The following is a 14,597-nucleotide window of genomic DNA, read 5'->3' on the forward strand; positions in this document are numbered from 1 at the left end:
TTACATATTTACCAATTCTACTTTCAGTTGAAAAGTCTTGTATAGAATATAAACAGGATATATATAGTATGTATTGAAAACAAAACAATGTAGGAAAAACAGATTAATTGATGTTTTTTTAGTTGGGAAACTGGATAGGAATTAAGATTAAAAACTTTTTTGGTTGAGATTAAAACACATTAAGAAATTTACTTTAGAACCTTCTGTCTGTGACAATTATAAAAAAATAGGTAAAGCGTATATTTACAAAAATTGCATTTTAGATGTTGTCGTCTCTGCTACTATTTTGATTTGATAGGTAAAAATATTTGGCTTACAGTTTTGATTATATATTCAGAAAGTTGAAAATAATTTATAAACATTGGGTAAGTTATACAGTTAAAGTCAAAAATTGAAGTGAAGGATTGTTTAGTTTATTATTCTTTTATTTATTGTTGTTATGGACACTTGTATTTTAAAATAATCTGTGGAAGTCAATGCTCAAGTGTAAAATTCAATAGACTTTTTTAAAAATTATGGAAGTTCAGTATTATAGTTGTGACAGATTTGGTAAAACATATTACAGATATTTACAGATAATCAGTTGTTAACTAACTTCTTTTTAATAAGGTGGTAATGCAACAGGTTATACATTTATACTACATAAATCCGGAAAACAATTTTGCAGTAGACACAATGTTCGTATAAATGCTAACCAGTATTAATTAATATTATTCAAATTTTAAATCAGTATTAGATTAAAGAAAACTTACATATATAGTACATAAATTATAAAGCACAGTTTTAGCAAAATGAACACAAGAAAATTGGTCAGATTTATTTTTTTGCTCATAGTTATTATAAGTTCCCTTTTTTAATAATTTCAGATAATTGCTAGTAAAAATTTAAAGTGGTGATGTAGATTCATTTTGTAATTCTATGTCCTATCGTGTCAATTTAAAATATTTGATATTTGTTAGTTTCAGTAGTAAGTTCAGGAACAAATAATTTTTGACAAAATATTTTGAGAAGTAGTTTTTTTTAAAAAAGTTTGTTTTAATATTGTTTCATGGATTATATTTAGTCTTGCTTATATTGCAATTTCGGACAATACGTATTATTATTTATTTATTTTTTTTGTCACAGTTTTGATTTTAAGCTTATTTTATATTCCTTTTTACGACGTTTTTACTACCTTTTCTACAAGAAAAATTTAGGAAAATGCACAAGTAGTAAAAAAGTGCCAGAGTTAATTGTAACTTCACAAAAACTTTCCGTTACAAAAAGGATTTTCAAGTTTGTAACAAAAAATAGAAATTTCTTTTGTTTGTTTTTATTATAACTAGATACGAATTCAACTTAAAATATGGTTTATAAGTAGCATAGTGGGAGTAGGTAGTTGAAATTCACCCTGTGACTTGTTTTATTACCTAACATTTTTTCAGTTTTTTTTCCCGGTTGTTAACTTTACTAATGACTTCTCAGACTACTATTCGCTTTGTACCCAGATCTTTTTTTAAAACGTCGTATCGGACTCCTTTCCAACTTCGTTCCCAAGTTTGGTATTTTGTGTAAAATATTAAGAAACGTTATCGGACTCTTTTCCAACCTTGTACCCAAAAATATTAAGAATTTCATAACGGACTCCTTTCCAACTTTGTACCCAGGGCCTTTATTATTTTGCATGAACACATGAAGAGACGTCGGGTCGGACTCCTTTCCAACTTTATTCCCAGGGTGTTTTGATATTTTGCATAAAATTATTCAACATCGTATCGGACTCCTTTTTATATTTGTACCCAGGGCCCGATTCCTTTCAACTCTGTACCCAGGGCTTTTATTATTTTGTATGACGGTATGAAGAGAGGTCGTATCGGACTCTTTTCCAACTCTGTACCCAGGATCCTTTATTATCTTGTGATTTCCGGGGTAATTCATATAATTTTTTCATGCATGTAAAATAGGAAAATATGTTAAATATCTTTTATTAATTCTCAGAAACATCGAACAGAATGCGAAAATTTGCTCTAGAAATAAAGTAGTTCATTTTTAAGCAGATCCTGGTATTTTAACAAATTTCAAGCTTTAATTGACATGACAGGAAAAGTGCTAACACAGCCAAAAGACTATGTTTGAAAACCCCCGGACCAAATAGATATAGACAATATGGCATTCAGGTGTTTATTTGAGTCTAGCATAGTAATATGTGAAGTAATTTATGGAGGTGTTGCTAAATTCATGTGTAGGTTCAAATCCTGTCACAGACATTCTCTAGCTCGTATGCAGCTATATAACATGGACAACGGGCACATCGTCTGTGAGCCCGGCATGATTTAGCACTTTCGTTAAGTTATATTAATAAAGTTTTATTGTTTTTTCATTTTTTTTGCAATCCAATTAAAATTTGCTCTGATAGATTACTTCACATATTCTTTTTTTCTTTAATGTAAGCACCAATGTTTTCACTGTCTTAACGATCATAATTACCCTCATCTGTGGAGCAACGCTGCTTTTGAGCTGACCGATTTCCTTTGAATTAGAGTATTTCAGGTTTCAAGAAAACAGTGCCAATAGGGCCAGTATTATTTCGCAGTTAGTTTATGTTAGAAAAGAAAATAATTCAAACAAAAAAATTCCAGCAGTTTAACAAAGAACAGCATGAGTTGCTTTTGTTTTTCGCAATATTCGCAATCAGGTTGCTCTTATTTTGTTTTAAAACAATTGTTTTTAGTTTTTATTAAGCGTGCATCTCGACTCAAAATGTTTTTCTTCGCACATAATGCGTCAATAAAGCCACTTATACCGTCAATGATGGAGTAAGAGCTCGGGGCGCTTATTTAAAATATTTATGTTTTTTTTGGGGAGAGCTTTTTCGGCAGGGGCGCATATTTAAGCAGGGGCGCATATTAACTCTACTAAAATAAAAACAAATGAAATGTGTCATTTCATTTCTTTCTTTTCACTTTTAACGAACAACATCTAAACAAAAATTAATCTATCTCAATGTTTTCATCTTCGTCTTCGTCTTAGTGGTCTGAATCGACTGTGAGAAACTCGCGTGTTGCTGTGACAACATTTTCATCTATTTGCATCAGTATCTTTCTCAGTTAAGATGGAAGCTGCCTTTCTAAGATGTCCAGTGAATACGATCGTTTTCTGATCCGTCTGTGGCAAGGTTCAGTGCACATTATTTAAAAGAGGTTTTTATATTTTCTGGAATATTTTTTTCCCAAGCCTCCAGGATCAATTTTACGATTGTACGTCGGGGTGGAGGTTTTAAAGTTTCCCCCAGTTGCGAGCTTGCTAATTCCTTTTTCCTTTAGCCAATCATCGTATTTTTCTGTTGCATGAGCTTTGAAGGGTTCGTTCCAGCTTGCGTCCGGAGCTCGAATATATTGTGTACAGCTGCCTGGTACATTAAATACGTCAATCTTTTTGGAGTGTAGAGAACATTTTACACTGTCCTCGATGTGACATTCATAAGAATCCCAAACAAGATAGCGACGGGTAAATTAGAAAGCTCCGAGAACTTTATTAAGCATATATTGGTTAGTTCAGTGTTCATTCAGCCGTTTGGGGATGATACTATATAGCAACTTTTTAACTCTTTGTCCATTGCGGCTGACTCACGCTTTACACCTTTAAAAACAATAAAAATTGTTTTTACCGTCACTGTATTTTCCCTAAGCCGTCCACTGTTGTAGAAGAAACCATACCTATGACATTAGCAGCCTTGTATGGATGTTTCATAGACAAGCGGCGGACATTTAAAACAAATGCTACCAAATTATCAAAAAGTTGATCTGGAACTTTTTGTTGTTTTTTATGCCTTATTCCAAATAAGCGCCCCCTCCTGATAGCCGTGTAATGAAATAAGCGCCCCACTAGCTATAGAAAGGGGGCGGTTATTCAAGCAGCGGCGCTTAGTGAAAAAATGTCTCTTAGGGGGTAGTGTCATTTACGGTAATCATATAGTATAATGCTACGTGCGTTGAGTCAATATCAGTAAGTAATATGTGCAAGAACCATCAGAATAAGTAAATTCTGAAGACTTTTTGGTTTACTACAGTCTGACGTACGTCCTTTTTTTTTCTTTGTCTAGCTAACTTACTCTCTGGTACTATTGACGAAAAATAATGTCGTTGCTTGTTGAGATGTTTGGTCTTGGATTTCTTTACTGTGACCGAGCAAAGTAACTAAGCCTGTTCGGTCTGGGGTATTTCAAACATATTATTATGACTGGGAGGATCTTTGTCTAATAATTTGTCTAATATACCACTACACTATCTGCTTTAAAGTTCAATTCTTATATTCTAGAGTCTAGACCAAATTTTCAGATTTTGTTTAAGGTTTCTGATAACCAAATAAAAGTTATTTAACATATTTTCCGTTTTTTGCATAGTCCGTATGAATAAAAGCCAAAATTGCCCTAAAATCCGTTTTTTCCAGATTTTTGTTTAAAATATGAAAAAATCGGGTAATCGGTTTTATCACTTAACCAAAATTTTCAGAAAGATTCCCTTAGGATTCTCCTAAGGATAATCCTAACAAGAGTTATTGTATTTTCCCCATTATAAGGGTTTCATAGAAGGCAGTTTTGAGTAATAGCCAATATCTACAGCTTTGAGAGATATGGGACCTAAATATTTCTCATACAGGGGTCTATTAGATAGATGAAAACGTTCCCAAAGCATGGAGTCCGTCAAGTGGATAAAACAAAAAATGTGAGCAATCTTCAGGCTGTTGGAAAAGATTTTTAGAACACAATGAATTTTTAGGGAAAAAAAAATGTTTTTAAGATTTTGTAATCTCAACTTCCAAACTAAACTTTCCGTATTATAAAATCTGTCCCCTTTAAGGCGGTTCTCCTAGAAAAAAAACTATATCGCAGAGAATTGTCTTTTCTGAAGATACCTGATGAGCTAAAAATTTAATTGATTGGTTGCCATGGTTACCCGTTGCTATGGGCAAAATATGACATTTTGCTGCTCGACGCCTAACCAAATAACTGAATAACATGTACTATTTCAAACGTTTTTGGCCGCGTAGGTTCCTCAAGGGTCACGTGTATGGATTAAGTGAAACGCATTTTCGTAAGGCTGACTCGTCTGAGAACTGATGCGGTATTTTTTAGACGAAAGAAAAGCTAACACAGGACGGAACAGGCAATACCTCGACAACAGAACTGAAAGGCAAAACGTGAATTGAAAATCGGTTTCATTTAAACACTAAGTGGTACTAAGGCCTGCAATGACAGAAGAAATTGTAAAGTGTGTGTGCTTCGATCTTGAGAATTCTTGTTTCGCGTGGATTTCAAACTTAAACGGCGAAAAAGTTGTTTAAAGATTATTTTATGGACATTCTTGACTTGTGGATCGACAAAAGCACTATAAGTCTTAGGTCTAATTGATGACGAGTTCACTTTGGTGGGTACACTGTTAATGAAGCTTTGTGACTGCTTGTGCAACAATACGTTTGACTGTTTGGAACTGTAATTTATTATCTTCAGAGGCTCGAAAGTGGAATCTAGCAATTTTCAGGCGTTAAACACGGAACAAGATGCAGAAAGCTTCCTGAAATGACAAAAATGGTCGCTATTGGCGTTGCTATGCAGTTTTTTTGCGCTTTGTTGCGAAAAGTACCGGATTGCACAATATAAACCGAAATTTATAACTAGCGCTACTTACCACCGTATTCTAAGATGAATTTGTCGTCTGAAAACAGGTAAGAGACAATTCTTGAAATTTAGACATTTTATCTAGGGGAACCAAAGGATCTGGCTTTGTATCCGAGATCAATATTAGCATCTGTTTGAAACATATCAATTTATGAAAGCACTGGAAGTGAGTTTTCGCAAATTTGAATAACATACGACAGACTTTTCAAAATTAATTTAAACTTAGCTTGGTGGTGTGTCATGAAAGAAACATACCCGTAATGTCTGCTAGTTCTAGAACTTTTTTTACATTTTGGTTGACATTCCCGATAATTTCGTTATATACAAAGTTTATTATTTCCGTTTTTGAACTATTTTATATGATTGTAAATTTGAATTAAATTGCGAGTGTTTTACGTGCCCCAACTTTTTAATAAGTTTTCCCTCAATAAAAAAAATTCTGTTGTAAATTTTAGGTCTTTACTGGCATAAAATTTAGGTAGTAATTTCAAGTAATATCCAACATCTGACAACCAAATAAAAGTTATTTAACATATATTCCGGTTTTTACATAGTTCGCACGAATAAACGCCAAAAATCTGGTAAAATCTGGTAAGCGGATTCATCACGTGACCAAAATTTTACAGAAAGATTCCAATAGATACATTTATAAAGTCAGTAAGTAATATAACTATGCAGCATAGCAAAAAATACATATTAAAGAAAACGGCAGGGTGGAGGGGAGGGGAAGGGCGGTCCTCCCCTCAATAAGATCTAATAGGATGAAAATTGACGGAGCTCTTCAAAATTATGTAATACTACATATACATTGTTAGAACCATCCATCTCCCATCATTACGACCAGTCACTTTTTTATTTAAGCCCCTTAACCCTATTCGGTCCGGGGTTTTTCGAACATACTATGACCGGGGGGGGGGGGGGGGGGGCGGATTCCGCCCCCCCTCAATAACTTTTCATAGGTTTGTTCAAATTGAATCAAACTTGGCACACCTATATTACGTCATAAAATGAACAAAATGGCGCCAATAAACTTTTGCTTGCGTCAGCACATTTTCTGTGACGTCATCAGAAGCTTGAAAATTGTTAAAAATGCCACTATCTGCTTGAAATATAATTACTTTTGTTCTAGAGCAAATTTTAACATTCTGTTTGAAGTTTCTGAAAGCTAAATAAAAGTTATTTAACATATCTTCCGGTTTTTACATAGATCGGATAAAAAATTGCCAAAAAATGCCCGAAAATCCGTTTTTTCCGATTTTCGGGTAAAATCCGACGAAATCGGGAAATCGGATTAGTCACGTGTTCAAATTATTCTAAATGATTCTTCTTGATGAAACAAATTTGTGTTGCAAGTTTCAAGTTCTAAGGATATTCCTAACAGGAGTTATTATATTTTCCCCCTTATAAGGATTTCATAGAGATTATTAGGGGTAGTTTCGAGTAATGGTCAATATCAAAGCCTTTGAAAGGTATGGGACCTAAAAAATTAGCAAGCAGGTGTCTAATAGATAAATGTTGAAACTCAGTAAGTATCATAGCCATATAACAAAGCAATCAGGAGTTATTAAAAAAAAACCGTCAGGGGGGGGCGGAATCCGCCCCCCCCCGGACCGAATAGGGTTAACGGGGTGAAACAACCCATCCCATACAGCATTGTATAATTATTAAACGTTCTTAAAACATGGAGCCGTCAAGTGGAAAAAAACAAAAAAAAAGAAAGCGATATTCACACTGTTGTAAAAAATCTTTAGAACCAAATACATTTTTAAGGTGAAAAATTGTGGTATTTGTTTTAAAGATTTTGTACCTTATTGAGAAAATTAAGTTATGTAAAATGACACATTTGGTCCCAGGCACAAAATAACTTTGCAACTTTCTTTTTCGTTAATAAAACAATTGAATTGCAAAAATTCTTTTTTATGAAAACTTTATTAAAATAAATGCATTTTCTGCGATCTGCGTTTTCTTTTTTGTTATCATTTTCTATGAAAGATATATTAAATTCATATTTTTAAATAAAAAAAGGTCCAATCACAAAAGATCTCTTCGAACATTTTAAAGTGTACGCTCCGTGGATGAGCATGCTTGAAAGCCCAGTGAGAGTTCTCATAAAAACAATTTCAACTGCCAAAGTAAACTGTCCGTATTATCAAATTTGTCCACTTTATCCGATCCGAGATCAATATCAGCATCTGTTTGAAATATCTCAATTTATGAAAGCACTGGAAGTGAGTTTTCGCAAGTTTGAATAACTTGTGACAACTTGTGACTGTCCAAAATGAATTTGAGAAACTTTACCTGTAACGTCAGGCTTGTTAATTGCGTGCAAACAGAATGTGAAAAAAGTTCTGGAACTTTTTTCACATTGTGTTTGACATTCCCAATAATTTAACAAAGAATCTTATTTTTCGGTTTTTAACTATTTTATATGATTGGTAAATTGGATAAAAATGCGGGAAAAAACGAATATCGGGTGTTTCACGTGTCTCAATTTTTTACATATATTCTCTTAATAAAATAAATTCTGTTGTCATATTTTAAATTTTACAGATATAAAGTTTTTAGAGAAATTTAGGGAGTAATTTCTAGTAATAGCCAATATCTAACAATTTTGGAAAGATGAGACATAAAAATTTAGCAGCTTTCACCTTAAGACATTGACGTTAAATTAATGTTATTGACGTCGCGACGTTAAATGTGTCGATCAACATTTGAGACAACTTTTCCAATCACGTCACAGGAAAATGAACATGTCCACATTGCCTCTTGCGGCCATACGAATACACTCATCGTATTTTATATTATAGACGATACCTTATCGGGGAAAAAAAGTCGTGGAAAAGTGACTATATTGGCAAGTGACCTAATTTTTCTTCGACCAAAACTTCCCCCAATTTTTTTCCCCGACTAGCACCTGACTAAGAATTTACCTTAACTTTTTTTCTTTTAACGTAAACTATTTTTCTCATTGTTACCACCTTAATAAATTGCAAGGAAGATAAAAAAGTATCGCGGCAATAAAAAACATAATGAAGACAAAAAGAGATTTTTCTCGTAGTTGTTTTGTATGAAAAACATACATGGACAAATAAAAAAAATTGATTCAAATTCCCTTGGGAGGCTATCTACAGGAATCTCTATAATAATAATCGTATTTTGTCTGTTCAAAAGGGTTACCGATATTCCTCTGATCTTACCGCGAATTTTTAGAAACTAGGGGTTGTTTAATTGGAAATCTTATGATTTATCAAAATAAATTACAAAAATTAATTTATTTCCTTACATAATTTAATTAATTTAATTGATAAACCTCTAATTTGAAAAAAAAATTAAGTGATTAAAATGAATTCATTATTTAAATGCGCCATTTTTAATAATAATTTACCCCCGTGACCTTAATCGCCGATTCCGCCCAGGAGCCACAGAAAACAAATAGGATGGTTTTACTGACAGTTTAACTGACTTTGTTTTGACCGCTCGCACGTGTATACCAATCAAAACGTCTGATTCTTTGAAAAACGAATCAAGACTTTCGCGGCCTAGACATGCCAACGAAGAAACATGATGGCCATTTTAGTTTTTAAAAAGTAATGGTGGTCAGTGTTGTTTCTAAGTCTGTTTCACCTTTTTGTCTTCTATAAGCTTTTTATTTTCATAACATTGATTTTTTGTATGTTCTAAAATGTTAGGATAAATATATTGTCACGTTTTTTTTAGCTACGTACAGATCTTAAACGCACCAGTTTTAGGAGTTTTGGCTAGGAACAAATATTCTATTAGCTAATAGCCTTACTTTTTACTAATTTTGTTTGGTATAGGAGGTTTTTCTCCAACCCAACATTAATTTTTATGTCGAGGATGTAGCCACTTAGCTAGCTCATATATTAACCTAAAAAGTGAGTGTTAAAATTCAGTTTGGCTATTAATATGGCAATATTCTCAGCAATAAATCTTATGCCAAATGCAGGTTAACTAGCTACATCTTTAATTATTTTCATTAAAACTTTTTTTGCAAATAAAATAGCTGAGAAATTGCTTTAGCTGGAGGGGTAACGACAGGCTGTTTCCTGTGTTGTCATTTTAACCGAAGTTGATAATTTTTTTTTTTTTGAGAAGGGTACTGTTCAAGTCTGTTTAACTGTACTAAACGGTTCAGTCTGTGTTAACAATAGCCTGTTTTTGGAAAAGCCAGTTACGCCTATGCGGGTCATCCCACTGTAACAATTAATTTTTAAACTTTCTTGGGAATCACGCCTGTACGAATGTGCAACAATGTTTACCTGGACTAACCGCTTAGCCCTGTGCAAGAAGTGAAGGACTGTTTCTTGTGTTTTATTTAAATAGAGTCTGCAAGAAAGTTTTTTTCAAAAGGGTATTATCCCTATACACCTGTGTAACACCGTTTAACTGTACTAAGCGCTCAGTCCGGTGTCACGATTAATTTTTTAACTTTCACAAAAACTTATTCCGCAAAATAAAATAATATTGACCAATTGTTTTTGCTATGGCGGATTCACAACGGTTGTAAACTGTGTTTTTATTTTAGCCTTTGTTGCGGAAAAGTTATTTTTTGAAAATATGTTACAGTTGCAACATTATAATGGTGTATGCGCTTCACTTGATTTACGACATACTACATACCTGTACTAAAGCGCTCCACCTGACTGTTTCGCACAGTTTGCAGTTCTTTTTAAGCGCTCTTTAGGGCGTTCAGCAACAGTTACTTGTGGTTCATCCCGGCGATTCGACACCGGGTGTCCCGGCTAGTATCAAATATTAGTCGGGAAAAAGTGACTTATTTGTAAAATTAGTCGGGGAAAAGTGACTTATTTTTCAAAAGTGACTTAATTTTTCCCCGACTTAATTTTATCTGACAAAATCTCCCCCCGACTTTTTTTCCCCGATAAGGTATAACATAGTCGATAAGGACCGTGGAAAACCCCTCAGGCTGAATATAAATGAAAAAGAATCGTCAATTTTGATGATGTCAGCAAGAAACTGTCAACAGACATATCTTTTTAAAATTTATTTACCCGTGGCCTCTATTCTGGACATCTAGAAACGCTAATAAAAATAATGTGTAGGATCATGTGCTTTCTATTGTTCAACCCTTTGTTGTTATTATAAACACTGATCAAAAAAGGTATAGGAACATAAACTTTTGAAGGACGGTTGGTTGGATGATTTTGTTAACCCGTTCGTCAAAACGGATTCGGGGACCCAGGTTGGGAGAGCGCACCCAATTCAAGATTGGGTGCGCGATTTTGTATTAACTAATTAGATTGAGTTTAAAGGTATTTTGATGACGCATCAATCTGTTTGTTCTGAAACAGGTAAGTTGACTTATCTTTACGAATTTGGTCCTAATTTGGTCTCAGGTAGTCCCCCCACGCTCGAAATGGCGATAGTTACCTCCACTTGTTTCCAAGTTATTTATCCCTAAACTTTAAAAGTGAATAAAAAGCCATAGAAGTTATTACTTGTGTTGCGTAGAGTTTTAAAATAGGATCGAAATAAGGTATAAAATCGTACTGTTTTAATCAGCTGTTAAGGGTTGTAATGGACTCAAAAACTATTCTTAGAATTTTGTTATCCTGCGGCAACTATTGTAAAGAGCTTGAAACTTTGATTGAAACAATGTACATTTAACATACATTTGAAGAGACATATTTTTCGTTTATAAGTTTTGCTAAAGTCAGCAAGGACCCACTAATATCCGAAAAAAAATTTTTTTAGAAATTTATATACATGTTGCCTTCCTCGTATAGATGTTGAAACACTGAACAAGATCAGATAGGATCATTTACTTTTGACAAACACGGTTACAGAGATAATAAGGTTTAAATGTTCTTTGATGGCGTCATCAACCGTCTGTTTCGACACGGTTGAGTTATCTTAGCTATAGGAACTTCAACCTAAAAAAGTAAAATAAGTTGTCAAAAGGCTTCGGGGCCGAATGGCACTGTCTCATCGACCCTCGTTACACCGGTCATTTCTACAACGACCGAGACAAAGTGTAGTTTTGCATTTTAGTTCAAAGCTCTTTCAACACAACTATAACGTCAGGTAGAATAAACACAAGACATTAGGCTGAATCTTAATCGTTAATTAAAAGCGTCAAACACGTTACGAGAGAAGTCAGCATCATCTTTCATTTCCAGAGATCGCTTAAAATTTCGCGGATCGAGCAATTTTTCAAAAATTTTGCGGGGACAAATTTTCGCGGATGGCCTGTTTCCAAATTTTCGAAGGGACATATTTTCGCGGATTTTAATCCCCGCGAAAATTTATCCCATTAAAGTATTTTGGCTACATCAAAGGAACATAAGCACATCCATTTTGTTTGCCACACACTCTCTCTATTATTATGTAGACCAGTCGATAAGGCCCGCCGAGGAAAAATCCACCATGACGAAAAAAACTTTCTTCTTTCCGTGTCCTTTATTGTGCAGAACTTGAAAAAAAGATATACACTCGCGCGGTTCTGATCAGCGGTTAAGGAGATAAAAGAGTTAGAAAATACTGCTGATGTTCGGAAAGACTCCCCAAAATACAAAAAATAACCCGTTGCCTTTATTACGTTTAAAAGATTTTCAATTCATCTACTCCGAAACGGATTCGGGTATCCAGGTTCGGGAAACTTAGTTTAACCAAGTTAATCCCAGGTTTCCCTAATTACCTACGCGGGGAAAAGGCTGACTTCACCAGTCCGTTCCCAGGATATTTGGCCTCAAAGTGCATTGTAATGGCTTCAATAATTTCATATATTGACGTTGAATCAGTCTTATTGCCTTCTGACGTTGAATTTGTCGATTAGGAATACTATGAGACATAACTTTTCCGGCTAAATCATAGGAAAATGAACACATCCACTTTGCCTGTTACGAATAGACAGACAGACAGACAAAAATTTCGAAGCATTTGCACATGCACCTGTCCCATCACTAAAAATAAAAATGCTAAGCACATAAAGATTCATTTACAAAAACCTAGAAGCACAACATTTTATTCTGACGATCATAATTTATTGACACGACTTTTGACATTGGGTATAGGTCTAACGTATTTCACGGGAATTCCAAAAGTAAGAGAAAAGCAAGAAAACGATGTTTCCTGGTGTAAGCAGATGTTTCTTTTTAGAATCTGCACTGCATTTTGTTGCATAATTTATGTTTATTTGTTGTTTGAAACGCCACGTTCTCGTGCAAGAAGCTGCAAATGCTTTAAATGAAGAAAATTGAGAAGAAAATTCAGTACACAACGTATAGTAAAGACTCTCGTAAAGAAAGACATCGAGGAAGATTCTATATTGTAATCTGTTATAGCCGCCTTATTTCCTTATTAGGGCCCTAACTCAAAAACACCCCTCAAAAAAAAAAATAAAAAAATGGTTGGAGAGGAAACGCCTATACCTCAGCTCCCAAGGCAACTACGGCCCTGTGAATATACTACGGCCCTGTGAATATTTTTTTGTTAAATCAGTTGTGCTTGTCGCACTGGCGCTTAGATATTGGTTATTTTGTGAAACTACACCGCAAATTTTCATCCCCATATATCATTGTGCAAAGTTTCAAAATGTGACAAATTTAATTTTCCTTTTTTTAGTGGGATTTTACCGAAAAAAGGTTTGTGAGGGATTAAAAAAATCAGAAACATTTTCGGTAATACTTGTTGTAATTGGATTAACGTCCCCAGCGCCTTTATTGCTTGCGTAAAAGTATTTAAAAAAACAAAACAAAAAAATACAAAGAAGCACAAGGTCATATTACAGCTATAATAGGTGGGACCTTCGAATGTGCGTTCGGTGTCTATTTAAAGTAGGAACTACTTTGCGTATCAAATATGGCATGCTGCCAGGCAATGTGTTAACGTTGCACAAAGTAGGTTCTCTCAACTTAAATGTTAAAAGGTCGTTGATAACTGGATTTACAGTTTGTACAAAAAGCCTTATTAAATTAAGATTAAATATGTTGTTGGCCTGACCTTTTTTTCACTTCGAATCCCGGGACTTTTTGCTAATTTCTTACAAACTAAGTTGCCGGCTTAACATAAAGATAATATTTAGTGATTTTTAAAAAAGAAAAACACATGAAGAGATAAATGTAGCTTACGTAGAGTTGTGCTAATATTAAGTAGAGGATATAACGTTAGACGCAATAAATTTATAGGGGTTAAAACAAAAAGCTGTAATAATACTTCTTATTCTCCCATTAGGTATTCACAGATCTGACTCGTAAGATTAGACAGGTTTCCATTCAAACTTAACTTTGTCATAGATGTCTAAAAATATTAATTCAAAGTATTGGGTTGAACAAGATATATGACAGATAATTTTGTAAATCAACTTTTTTTAGGGAACGAGATATGTCAAGATATGTCTGGAACATTGAGAACGTCAGGAGCTATTGTTCTCTACTTTTTAAACTGTTGCATTTCGGTTATCTTGTTTTCTTTTTAGCGTTACTGGTAACTGGTAATTGATCACGCGATCACCCGAGTTAGAAGTGATTTTCCTACAACAATAAGGCTACGAGTTAGAAGTACAAGATAGTATACTAAAAAAATTTAAAGCGACCAAAAAAACTTTGCAGTAGCTTTTTTCTTGTTCCCTTTCTTCGCATTGGAATTTTAACTCTACGGCATAAAAAAATTTACCGACATTTTACCATGTTAACTGTGCTATTGCAAATAAGGGTAAGGGTTTAGAGTCAAAATTTAATTTCATGAGTATAATTTTTGGAATGAATTTAGGGAGATAGAAGCGTGGCTTACTATCAACAAATTGAAAAAGAAAAATATACCTTATAATCCACACAATGCAGCACGGCTTTGAAGAAAAAATGGCCGTACAAAAGAACGTTTATCAAACTCAGACAATTCTAAGAGATAGACTTGTTGTCATGATACCAGGTTATGGGCCATAGGAACCTGAGACGCTACT

Source organism: Hydractinia symbiolongicarpus, chromosome 4, assembly GCF_029227915.1.
Source record: "Hydractinia symbiolongicarpus strain clone_291-10 chromosome 4, HSymV2.1, whole genome shotgun sequence".
Taxonomy (NCBI): domain Eukaryota; kingdom Metazoa; phylum Cnidaria; class Hydrozoa; order Anthoathecata; family Hydractiniidae; genus Hydractinia; species Hydractinia symbiolongicarpus.